Source organism: Harpia harpyja, chromosome 6, assembly GCF_026419915.1.
Source record: "Harpia harpyja isolate bHarHar1 chromosome 6, bHarHar1 primary haplotype, whole genome shotgun sequence".
Taxonomy (NCBI): Eukaryota; Metazoa; Chordata; class Aves; order Accipitriformes; family Accipitridae; genus Harpia; species Harpia harpyja.
In genome coordinates, this window is record NC_068945.1 from 5,751,501 (window position 1) to 5,764,633 (window position 13,133).

The window sequence follows — 13,133 nt, forward strand, 5'->3', positions numbered from 1 at the left end:
TATGTCTATAAACTTAACAGGAGAAGCTAGTACAGTAAATGATGCTACTAATTTCCATCAAAAAAGCATATCTTTGTTTTATTGTGGCTCCAGAGGCAATCTTAGCAGTCTCCCTCTAAGACCAAGGTTCCATATGTACCTATAGAGATATTGAAGTCATTGTGTACTAGAAACCCTAATGCAGACCTGGCATCCTCCAGCCTTGCAGGTGAAAACATCAGCTGACAGCTGCAAGTATAGTTTTATTTCAGCCAGTGCCCTGAGGTTGTGCAGAGGAAGTGTATATTCCTCTGGAGTGCAAGCTGGCTTTCTTCAAGACTTATTCACCACTGTTAGTCCACCTAGCTTGAAGGTCAGGCAGACCCTGAGCATCAAGATTCACTCAGAAGGAATCCTTGCCTTTCTCCTGCCCCCACCTTGTGTGCAAGCCCTCTTCCAGGGCTTCTTTCTGACTCTGGGCTGTTCCTGTTGAGTAGCATCCTAAACTAGGAGAAATGCCATGGTGCTCTTCCTTCTAGCAGTACCTCAGTGGAAGACAAATTTCTTTGGACAGCAGCATAATGCTGCAGCTTCTTCAACTTCATATGGTCTGGAAGGCTGTAGGTATTTGGAATGCATGTAGCATAATTCCATACAGATGTTTCCATACCATGTTTGCTGGCCACATGAGAGAGAGCACGTGGGACTTCACAGATTGGCATGGGTAACAACGTAGCTGAGTCATGGAGGTGAACTCATAAAGGTTCACACCACATATATGCATGTGTAGCAGGAGCTCAGTATAGAGCAGCTGCAAGGAATGCAAAGTTCAGACCTCTATTCTACCTGCCCCAAAACTGCTGTGGATCAGGATCCTCTTGTGTTTTTCCAGCTCCTCCACAGCTCAGAGATAGTGGCCATATGAAAATACTCTCTTGGCTTTCCAGTGGTCTCGGGCCACTGAGTCAAGACCTTATAGTTATACAGGGACATCAGGATGCTGCGCTTTCCCCAGGGAAAGGGCACTGTGGGGGATCCGTGAGACACCTCTGGGATCTGGCCTGGACCTGGCTGTGTGGTCAGTGTTGGAATTGCTCATCTGGCCCATCTTCTGAGCACCTGTCCAGCTGCCAAAAAGTCCTATAGCTGGAACATGCCACATCCCTCCTGAGCCCTGGGCTCCAAAAGCACCTCTGGAGCATGGCTAGGGAGCTCCTGTGGCTCTGGGGAACCCTGGGGCAAAAGGGAGGTCCTACAGTGAGAGACGGAGGTCTAATGAGATCTGATGGCAGCCCTTGGGCTTTAGCCAGCCACTTGTGATGTGACCTGATACAGGAGAAGAGAGGAGGAGAGAGCACGTCCCTTACAGAACACCATCTCTTGTATGTCAGCTTTTCCTTCACAAGTTACATGGAGTCTGTATGCTGTCCAACACTCCTCTCCCAGCTGTCATTGGGCAGTTCGTGCTTGTTAACTGTGTTCATTTTTTCTGTTTCTCCAAGGGCTTTTCTATATGCTTTGAGGGCCTTTTCTGTCTTTATTATTTATGGGGTTTTGTCATTCCCTCTTTCCTCCTCTCATCCCCCTCACACACAAATCCTGTAATGAAGCTGGTCACGTCTCGCTTCTTGTATGCTGCAGGTACCAAGCTCAAATCAGGAAGGTTAAAAGTGGGGCTACTAGGCAGTGTTCAGCAACCTGCCGAGATGTCTGAAAGGTTGGTTTCTGGAACACTCTCCAGAGTCTATTGTGGGTGTATTGGTTTTGTGTGCCAAGGTTTTGGTAGCGGGGGGGTTACAGGGGTGGCTTCTGTAAGAAGCTGCTGGAAGCTTCCCCTGTGTTCGAGAGAGCCCATACCAGCCGGCTCTGAGACGGACCCACCGCCGGCCAAGGCTGAGCCAATCAGCGATAGTGGTAACGCCTCTGTGATAACATTTTTAAGAAGGAAAAAAAAAGTTGGGACGGAGGTATTCGACAGCCGGAGAGAGGAGTGAGAACATGTAAGAGAAACAACCCTGCAGACCCCCAGGTCAGTGAAGAAGGAGGGGAGGAGATGCTCCAGGTGCCAGAGCAGAGATTCCCCTGCAGCCCGTGGTGATGAAGACCACGGTGAGGCAGGCTGTCCCCCTGCAGCCCAGGGAGGTCCACGGTGGAGCAGATCTCCACCTGCAGCCCGGGGAGGACCCCACGCCGGAGCAGGTGGGTTCCCGAAGGAGGCTGTGACCCCGTGGGAACCCCGCGCTGGAGCAGGCTCCTGGCAGGACCTGCGGATCTGTGGAGAGAGGAGCCCACGGAGCAGGTTTTCTGGAAGGACTTGTGACCCTGTGGGGGGCCCACGCTGGAGCAGTCTGTGCCTGAAGGACTGCAGCCCGTGGAAAGGACCCACGCTGGAGCAGTTCATGAAGAACTGCAGCCCGTGGGAAGGACCCACGTTGGAGAAGTTCGTGGAGGACTGTCTCCCGTGGGAGGGACCCCACGCTGGAGCAGGGGAAGAGTGTGATGAGTCCTCCCCCTGAGGAGGATGAAGCGGCAGAAAATAACGTGTGATGAACTGACCGTAAACCCCATTCCCCGTCCCCCTGCGCCGCTGGGGGGGTTGGTAGAGAATCCGGGAGTGAAGTTGTGCCCGGGAAGAAGGGAGGGGTGGAGGGAAGGTGTTCTGAGATTTGGGTTTATTTCTCATTACCCTACTCCGGTTGATTTGTAATAAATCGAGCTAATTTTCCCCAAACTGAGTCTGTTTTGCCTGTGACGGTAATTGGTGAGTGATCTCTCCTGTCCTTATCTCGACCCACAAGCTCTTTGTTATATTTTCTCTCCCCTGTCCAGCTGAGAAGGAGGGGGAGTGATAGAACGGCTCTGGTGGGCACCTGGCGTCCAGCCAGGGTTAACCCATCACAGTGGGATACCTCCAGCCAGTGTGATACAACAGGTTTTGATGATGACAAGCATCCTGTTCTCACAGATTGTCCCTGCTAATAAACGAACAGACCAGATAAACCAACACTACTGACCTCAGAATAGGAAAGTCCCTAAATTTATTTAAATAAATTAAAAAAAAAAAAAGTTGGAGGGGGCAGCACACTTTACATCCCTTGGTAAAACATTTTCTTAATGCCTCAAGTTCCTGGGTAGTCAAAACTTCCCCAAAATGGTTATTTGTCATTGGTGCTGTTTACTGAGAGCATTCATCAAATCCACTCCTGGTAATGCATGTAATAGGTAATGGCAATACAGACGGCACATGTGATACTGCTCTCTTGCTATACTTGTTCTTTAGGCTAAGAGTTATTGTTGAAAAAAGCAATCATCTACGGAACATCATTTTAGAGGACTGATGAGATTCTGCATTTGTATGAATCTCAAAAGACCCCTAAATAATTCCCTTACTTACATGATGTGTTTGAGTCCTGTCTTCCTGTTGAAAGGCACCTACTTTCATGGAAAGGTTAGCTACAAAGTGTGTATGGGAAAAAGGTATGTTAGGTCCCTCTATTCCATGGGGATAGTTTGGTGGGATGCATGCTGTGTGTCACATGATAGGGAAGAGGCTGCACAACCTCTTCTCTCACCACCCCTGCGCATCAAATTAATTGTGACAGCTCAAGCTTCTAACCCCAGATAAAACAAGAGTTGCTTTATCACTGTCATTTAACGTGAGTTGGCTAATAAGTTATCTAATGTGAACACCTCCTTTTTTTGTTTGCGTTTGGTTTTTTTCTTTGGTTTCTTTTCTAAAGCAGCCATTCTCTGAAACACTACATTTCATTCATCCTCTTGTGTCCACAGAACAAGCCACAGTAATCAGCCATCTGACATGCCCCATGTGTTGCAAACATAGACCCAGCAAGGGGAAAGATGTCTTTGTTTCCTCGACTAAGGTATTTTGTTAAGAATAGTTTAATTGGACCTCATTGCAAGAACTGGTGGAGCCAGCTGTGCTGCTGATGGATGAGGGAGCTAGAAGGTTAGTGATCTCTCTGGGCTGGGGCTGAGTTACCTAGACAGACTAAGGGAGTTGTTATCACCCTTCTTATCCCTCATTAGCATCTTCTGGGTGCACATTTATGGCCACATGATGGAGAAAGTAGTTCATTAGTGAATCCCTTGCATACACTGTGGCTACACTCCTCTGTGCTGGTGAATAAGGTGAATTAACCCCTCTGATGTATCCTCCTCAGCTTTAGGAAGAAATAGCTCTTTATACGTGCACAGATATTTTCCCGCATTTACAATACTACTGGGTTGCATCCTTGCATGTGCAAAGGGTCAAGTACTGTGGCTCAGAGGTATATCCTCACCAAAAAGGAGTTTGGGAGGTTTAAGCACTGAGCCTTCTGTGCTGTGATAAAATCTAAGCAAACAGGTCACAGTGCAGCTTAGCGTACCTTGCTTTGAAAACATACCAAAGCGAAATAGAAAATGAATCTCCTCAAACCAAAATGCATGAAGCAACTGTAAATTATCATAGGTTTCAAAGGAGGCATGCCCTGCTCCAGCACTATCAAAAACCGCTTTTGATGAACTATACAGCAGCAGTATAGTCACCTCAGTGTTCTGCTGGGGGAATTTGACTGTAATTAAAAGGCGTTCAAGAAAATAAAAAGAACAGAGGAAAATACTCTGTACCGTTGCTTTGCACCTTATTGAAGTGGAGGTAACACTTTGTGCTGCTGTAATTGACTGTGCCAAGTAGATGGCAGCAAAGAATCCTTTTAAGAGGAAAAATAAAAGGAGAGAGACAGTCTACCAAAGCATGGCAGGGTAATAAGCTGAAACCAGAGGATAAAGGAAGGCATAGGTAACAGAGAGCATCCTAGAACTGCTAGGTAAGTGCATCAGACCGTGCAGCACAATGCTGCAGGATGATCTAAGTTTTCACCTAACAGAAGTAATTCAGTTGATTAAATCTTATATGTTTGCACAGCTTTGAAAATGGAAAACAGTACGTAAGGCTTTCTCACAGCAGCTAACTTTAGATCGACAAGGACAATCTCATTAGGCTGTATCTAGAGCAGTGATTTTTCAATGTCTTTTAGTTGCAGTCCTTACAAATTTTTCACTGCAGGTGCAAAATCCTGTAAACTGATTTCAAATATATTGTGAAAGTGTTTGTTGCTCTTAGGTACACCTCGCAGCACCCTCAGAAATATCAGTGGATCACAGGATGAGATTATTGCTTTACGGTTGAGGAAAAAGAGAGGAGTTGCTCTAGCTTGCCATTCAGGACTGAACTGATGCACTGTGTCAGACTCTGGAGGAGACTCCCACTTTTCATTATCTGTAGAAGGGCTATGTGAAGACAGGTCTGCTGTGTCTGAAGCTACCCATTGTGGAGGAAAAAAAAAGAAACTAAATATATCATTTACTATCCTAATCGTTCACTCTAATCATGATCTGCACTTCACAGAAATTTAATGCACACACGAACACCACCCCACCCCCCATCCCTCTCCTTTCCTGAAAAGGAAAAACTTGCTCACAGATTATCTAAATGCAAATTTTTATTTATCTAATGAGTAATATTGGGGGAGAGAGGAGGGTTATCCTACTTTGTTTTTCTCATTTCTTTGTTTTCTCTTTCCTTTGTCCTTACTCGGACCAGACACAGAACACCCTAATCACTTGGATTAGATGTTCTCTTGACTAGTCATGTTTTACAACACATATTAAGCATATATGAACTCTTCCTGAACTATGTATAGTTAAAGGTGACCCTCCTGTTTTCTCAGTGCTCTGTCGGGTGGCAGATTTGTCTCCATACAGTCAGTACGGTAAGAGGCGTAAAGAGAAGCTGAATGGAGATTCAGAGATGAGATTAGGTGGCTGCAGACTGAAGCTTGCATGACATCTTGGGTTATTACTTTCCTACTTAGAAAGATATCTTTGACAATTACATGTGGGTATCTGGATGAGAATGCCATGCTGAGGAAACTTTCTGAGCAAGGAGTGGAAGGGAAGAACAAATGGGGTGGTTCAAGAGGACTGAGCAAACCAGATAAAGAGGAAAAGCATATATTTCAGAAGAATTGTCTAACATAGATAATATTCAGTCCAGAAATAGCTTTGTTGTTTATGCATGGGATTTTATTTTTGCATGATTTGTATCTTAATGATGTATTGCATTATTTCAATGTCTTTTTATGATATTAGAATATTCCTTGTCTTCACAAGATAGTTAAATACAGTAGCTAATTAGTACCAAATTAAATACTTTTCCCCCCTCTAAACACTTGCACTTTTATGCTGTAATAATACTAGTAACAACTGGTCTAATATATTATTATGTGATTTAGAGAAGATATCTCAGTCACCTGTAAGAGACAACAACCCATAATGCTTAAAAAAACCTCTACTGTGTTATTTCACATCAAGTTAGGTCATCAGCAGTACTATTGGTCTAATGTTTTTATTGTTACTAATGAAAAATCATTAAATAATAATACTTTTTAAAATATGTGATGTTCTGGTTGACACTTCATATTTCAAACAACACTTTTTAAAATGGCAAATTCCCTAAAGCAGTTTTCTTCAATGACATTTTCTGAGCTCTGCAAAACAAAACCAGAAGAAAACTAGTTCCACAAACTGGTTTTCATTCCCAAGTTGAACAAAGACAAATTTCAAAACTTATTCAGAAAATAGAAGTCCAAATTTCAATCAGCTCTGGTAATGAATCTCTGCAGAGTTCTCCTTTGTACAGCTAGATTATATGATCCCTTCTGGCTTTTTTCTCACACAACAGCTGCAATAAACTTATATCGCTTGTAAAATGTCCTGAGATCTGCACTGGAATGTGGTATGATAAGATAGAAAATACAAGCCAACCTTTTAGAATTTAATAACAACCACAACCTTGGTATAAATTGCTTTAAATACCTGAAAGTTTTACCACACCTTCCCTTTCTGCTGAGGAAATTGAAACAGCAGGGATCACTAGGAGGGTGGCAGAGCTGGGTACGGAAAGCAGGCATCATGACTTCCAGGTCTTTGTGTTTCTTGGTCTAGTGGTTAGAGTAGAGGTAGTAAAACTAAATGGACCATGAGGAAGCTTTTATTTGAGCACAATAGCTTAAGAAATTAATAGGAAACATATTCCAATTTAGAGAAGGTGCTTTAGAGTTAAATAGATTCAGGAGCGATGCACATGAAATCTTTCCTCTTTAAAAAGATTTGTGTTCATGGTATTGAGCTTTTAAAACTCATGTCATAGTACTAATAACCCCTACTGGGATCTAAGGCTTTAGTGGTAAAAATAAACTGTGTTCAACACAGTGTTATGAAACTATTTGTTAGATGAACAAGGGGAAAAAAAAGAACTAAATCAAGCAGACATTAATCTGGCATTTCAAGCAGGTCAGACAAAGCAATGCATTTTATTTTTATATTTTATTCATGCTAATTCCTCCCCCTCTCTCCATCTCCCCTTAGAATATATAAATGATTGAGTCACAAAAGCTCTGCTTCCAGGCAATCTAACTCACAGCAACAAGCAGAACAATTAAAAGAAAAAAAAGTCCGTTAAAATATTAATCTTGAGAAGCAAAGTGCCTTCCTTACAGAATCTGGAAGAATGGGGTTCCAAGGGCAGAAGATGCCCCAGCCCAAGTTATTAAATTTGACTCTGAGAATGTGGCGCAGTTTGTGGTAGCTGGAGGTCGCCAAAACATATGCCCAAACATCATCGCTGCCAGTGGTGTATTTAACTCGCTCTGTTCTGTTACCCCAAACTCATAGCAAAAATTGAAAGAGCATCTTTACCTGGTTTTTCCTTTGGGGGTCTGGTACCAAGACATATGGGCATCTTGCACCCAATGAGGCTTTTTTAAGCCTCATTTTTTTTTTTCTTGATGTACAGGTTTTTATAATTATTCTTTTCTTAATCCATTTAATAACGAGTTTTGGGCAGTTTTTTGAGTCCTGTGTTGAGCTGTCTCCTTTTTCAAGCTGCCAAAGCTACCACTAGGCATGATTTTAAAGTCTCAGTTCTAAAAATCATGTCCAAGGTTTACCTTTTGTTAATATTTCCACTGAAATCATAAGGTAATTTTTACCTAGCTTTTCTTAGAGCCCTGCTGGAACATGCATGTCCATATATGTCTACTGTCTATCCTGTGGAAATTCCTTTAAATTTCAGAAAGAATGATGTAAACAGGATTTTTCACACTTTCTGCAAAAAGCTGGAAGTCTGCTTACTTGGGTGTATGCACAGATTTTATTCTTACAAAACAGAGGTAGTCTTACTTATTTATAGCAACCTACATTTTCAAAAAGAATTTAGACCTTGATCCAATTGACCTTTAAATCCACCTGAACTTGCACCTAGCCATACAGTTTTAGCTAATACAATTGTAAGCGTTCACAGTTTTTGTTTGTCAGGAAGAATATATGTCAGGAAAATGTCTGCAAGTCTTCATGTATATTTTTACATCATTCCCAAAGTGCTAGCTTTAGTAAATACAGCTAAGCAAATAAAATTGAGGGACTATATTCACACATTGAGAGTATTTTTAGAATTTTTCTCTGCTTTAAATTACCTGCAGCTTTAAAAAAATGTTTCTTAAAAGCTGGAGCAACATATTTGAAAATGGTAGGCAGCCAAAGGAGAAAAAGGTTTCTGGAAGTAAACTATTTCAAAAATTCCTATTCGCTCACATTCCATTTGAGGATTTTTGTAAAAGCAGATTGATTAATCCTCCTGTCACATTTATGAGGCTGATATATTTTAATATATTCATTTTCCAGAGGGAGAAACTGAGGTTTAAATAAAACAAAGCAAAGAGATCATAGTAAATGTACAACAGTCAAAAATAACAACTAGATCCTTTGCCTCCCCACTCACCGTATAAAAGGTTCTTCTTCTGTGCTCAAGAATGATCAAAGCTTTGGCTAACAGTCAGACAAGGTCTATTAGAAGCAATTCATTATGTGAGCATGCTAATCCCAAGGGCATATTTCATCACAGCACAAAGATTATGTTACTTTGCAGCCCCAAACACTGACAGCACATCACCAGAGCAATGTAAGAAATGCTGCTTTGGAAAGAACAGAAAGCTTGAGAAGTACATCTCCCCCAGTGAACTGACACCAGCAGAATCTTTACTAAACATATTTCATGCTGTATCATATGATTACCTGATGTATACTTACAAACCACTGTTGTGTATATGCATTTTTGCTTTTCTGTAGTATGATGAAAAATACTGGTTTATCTGCAGAAGGTTTTAGATTTCTTTTTCACATGACTTTCAACTTCATAGTGATGAATAGAGAAGGCATGTATTTTCACTACAGTTTAAAGCCATGGCAGGAGTGCTCTTTTTTCTTCCCTCAGAAGTCCCAGGAGTTAGATTTTCCTTCCTTTTCTCCTTGGACTGCAGCATTTCACAGAGGTATTCTGAACCCTCACATTTTTACCGAAGCAATCATGATGATAAGCCTTTAGCAGTGGTATCATTTCATACATGTGAATTCAATCTCGAATGCAGTATGAATGAAGAAAGACAAATTTAATTTTAAACATTTTAACAACCTTTCTCTCAGTTACTCATATTTCTTACTTTGTCCACATGACACTAATTCTCTATGCTTCCATATTAACATTTCAAGTGTAAGATGCTAGGATAATCTTTTAGTATACTAGTTCTAAGCAGATGAAGCTAGAATTTTTTAATATAAAATCGTGAGATATTTTTCTTGGTTTATTTATTTTTTCCTTTTTTTCTTTTTCATTCCTTTCTGCTTACCTCAGAAGCTCAATTTCTTTTTTCTTTTTTTTTTCCCCAGTTCCCTTTAAGAAAATCTTATTAACATTCATTAAAGAAAAAATAAAAAAATGCCACAGAAACCATATGAAATTCTGCTGCAGAAAATGTCATGCTAGGAATACAGTGAATAATGATGACTTGATGTTTCAAAGCCCATGCCAGATGACTGGTAGGAATGAGGACTGTGAGGAGTCCAGGAAAAGAGAGGCTACTGTTGCCAAGCAAATTTCCCCTTCAGAATGGAAAGCTGTCACCCTGCCTCCATTAGGAGTTCCCTTCCTTTCTGCCGAACGATGATGAGCATTCAAACAATGCTTTTTTAATACTTTGGCGGTCCAGTAAACGTAGGACATCTGCATATGTCCTGAAGACTCATATCCCCGGCTCTTCACCCCGCCGTTACAAGAAAGGTTTGAAGGATACGCTGGCGTCGGCGGGCAAGGTTGCTCAGAACCATCTTTTTCTTTTGCTCAATACTTCAGCGTCGTTGCCTTCAGACTCAAACTGCTCTCAGCAACCAAACAGGAAAGTTGAGTCATGCAATGCCTTTTCCTTCTGAGGGGTAGGCAATTGTTTTCTCATACTTCTTTCAAAGCTGGATGATAAATAACCCTGATTTTTTGCATCAGACCCCGTACCTTCAGGAAGGAGAGCTCTTGGCCTTTTACACTGCAGATATTAAGGGGGATGATTTCTAAGCTGTATTTTGCAAAGCTAGACCTAGCTGTTATCTGAACAAGAAGGGGTGGATAGAGATGCAGTGCTCTGCCTGTGTCAGATAATGCAAAAGTCCACCAGCCATCCCAGGTGGGGTCTAACAGCTTCTATGTGTCTCTTCAGTCTCTCCCCCACCCCCGATTAAATCTGTACTGGTATCTTGATTCCTGTTAAATTCCAGCTTACATACTGGTCTTTGAAAATCTTCCCCTTGGCCATTAGGGAGAACAAAGCTCCTTTGAATGCAGCCTTTCAAAACATCAACTATTTTGTTCTCACAGCTGAAACCTACTCACTCCCATTGTTGGATGTTCAGTGCTAAACTAGGAAGAAAGCTAAAATTATTTTAGAAGCATAACTTTAGACTCAAAATCTTTACAATTTTTGAAAATTTTGGAAGGTAGTAGAGAATGTTACTTGAAATCCTCCTGACACCTTTTTATACATCATAATGCTATAGAAAACTATCTAACAGAGGCACCATATTTCCTTCAATAATAGATGTTTTTATATTTTAAATGAAGCAGTAGCATCAGAGGCAAATGTTGAACTTCACTCTCAAACCAGAAACCTTTGCCCCAGCGCTAAACACCCCTGCCTCATGCCAGGACACATTCGCTGTGCTGTGATGCTGGACTCCTTTCTACCTCTCTACTCAAAACACTCAAAAGAGAGAGGCTTTCCCTCAATCAGTCTTCTTCTGTGGTAAGGGCTCTCCAACAGAAGAAAGTAAGCTTGTGTCCCCTCTCTCAGTAGCAGCAAAGTGGGGCTGTGCAACAGGACCTGTTGGTTTAGGCTGGGGGAGATTTATAGAAGCACTCAGCTTGGGTATAAAACACACCAAGAGGAGACCTACGTACCCAACATGATCTCAGATGGGGGACCACTCTGAAGAATAGCTTTAAACGTGCTTTCTGGAAGAGGTCCCAAAGAGATGCATGCTTACCAAGGTGGGACAGGCAAGGGTGGAGTACAGACCATTGCTCTCACGTACAGCAAAGTGTGGCTGGAGTTGGAAATCAAGTTGATGGAAGAGAAAGTTAAACTCTTACTACCACCCCCACTGGAGGATGGACAGTCTAAAACAGGGTCCATTTGGGTTTGGCTGGAGCCTGATAAGGGGATGGATGCCCCCATCCTGCAGGGAAGAGCAAGGTCTGAGCTCAGAGTGGGGGTAGGTAAATGACAGCAGAGAAGCTGAGACATAAGCACGGCTTTGATGAAGACTCCTTTGTGTTGTGTCCATCTATGGTCACGGTCCATTGGAGCCAGCTGGGACAGGCTGTGTCCGGCATGGGACAGCCCCTGGTCTCTTCTCACAGAAGCCACCCCTTCAGCCCCTGTGCTACCAAAATCTTGCCACCTACACTCAATAAAATATCATATAGCTTTAATGCTGTAAACTCTTGTGAACGTCACCATGCCCCCTGCTTGCAATCCGCTTCAGCATTTTGCTACTGCGGAGTCTGTCTTCCAGGGGACTAGGAGCTTGGTGGGGCAGAGACTCTTCTCTTGCTTTGCCCAGTGCCTCACCCAGTAAAGCCTTGACCCATCATTGAGGTCTGTGACTGTTATTGCAGTAAAAATCAATAATGCACTTGTTTTACTGAAGCACACCTGTGCATTTTAAGCCTTTGCCTTTTCTATTTCCCACACAAACAGCATTTCCTGGGGTTTTTGGTGATGATTTTTTTTTTTTTCCCAAGCATCCTCTTGGACATGATGGAATAATTCAGCTCAAGTACTGCCTCTCCTCCCAAAATTTGTATATACATTCATCTTTGCTATGAAATCTGATCTTTTTCCCAGACTTGATTCAGAAGTAGGAAAAGTAATCCTGCAAGAAGCCTGGATTGCTGAAATTGCTGCTGGTGTTCAAAATTCATTATATAAGGAATTCCAAACTCAAAAGAGCTGCAAACAACAACAAAACTTCTTAAAACTTAATTTCAAATATACTTTTTCCTTGTCTTTTTTTTTTAACCTCATTAATAGTGAAATCAGTGCAAGCTTTTCACTTTGTTGGTTTCTTTCCTTTTTATACTTGTTATCTGTAATTTCTGGAAGTTAATTTCCTCTCTCTGTCTTTCTGTATGATAGACAAGCAAATTTACCATCCTCTCAAGCTTTCTTTCTTTTTCACATGTACAAACAACTTCTTTGTATATAAGAAGGATGGGGTGGGCATTCTCAGTAAACAATTACAAAATCACACGTGCAGTTTGGAGTTCTCTTTTGTTTTATTTCACTTTGAATTTTTTACATTTCTAAGTGCTAAAACTCAATCCAGATTTACATACTCAGAAACATTCTGTGGCCGTCCCTGTACAGTTTAAACAGTAGAGCCTGACAAGGACCACAATTATCAGTAAATGTGTTTCCAGTCCTATATATGTTCTACAAGACCCATGCATCCCGGTAGCCCAAAAAGCACTTGGTAAGAAAGTATTTCCGTATAGAGGAGGCCGATGCATTTCTCTCTCCTTGCCTTATGAGAATGTCTACTTACTGCCTTGCTCTGTTGCCCACTAACAACTGACTTGTGTTACCTTTATCAAGATTTGATGCATCTTGACTCAATGTGCCATCCTATCAACTTCTGTTATAGCAGAACATTATAACACGATGTAGTCAAAATGGGGGCTTGAGCAACAAAGCTCATCACAAATC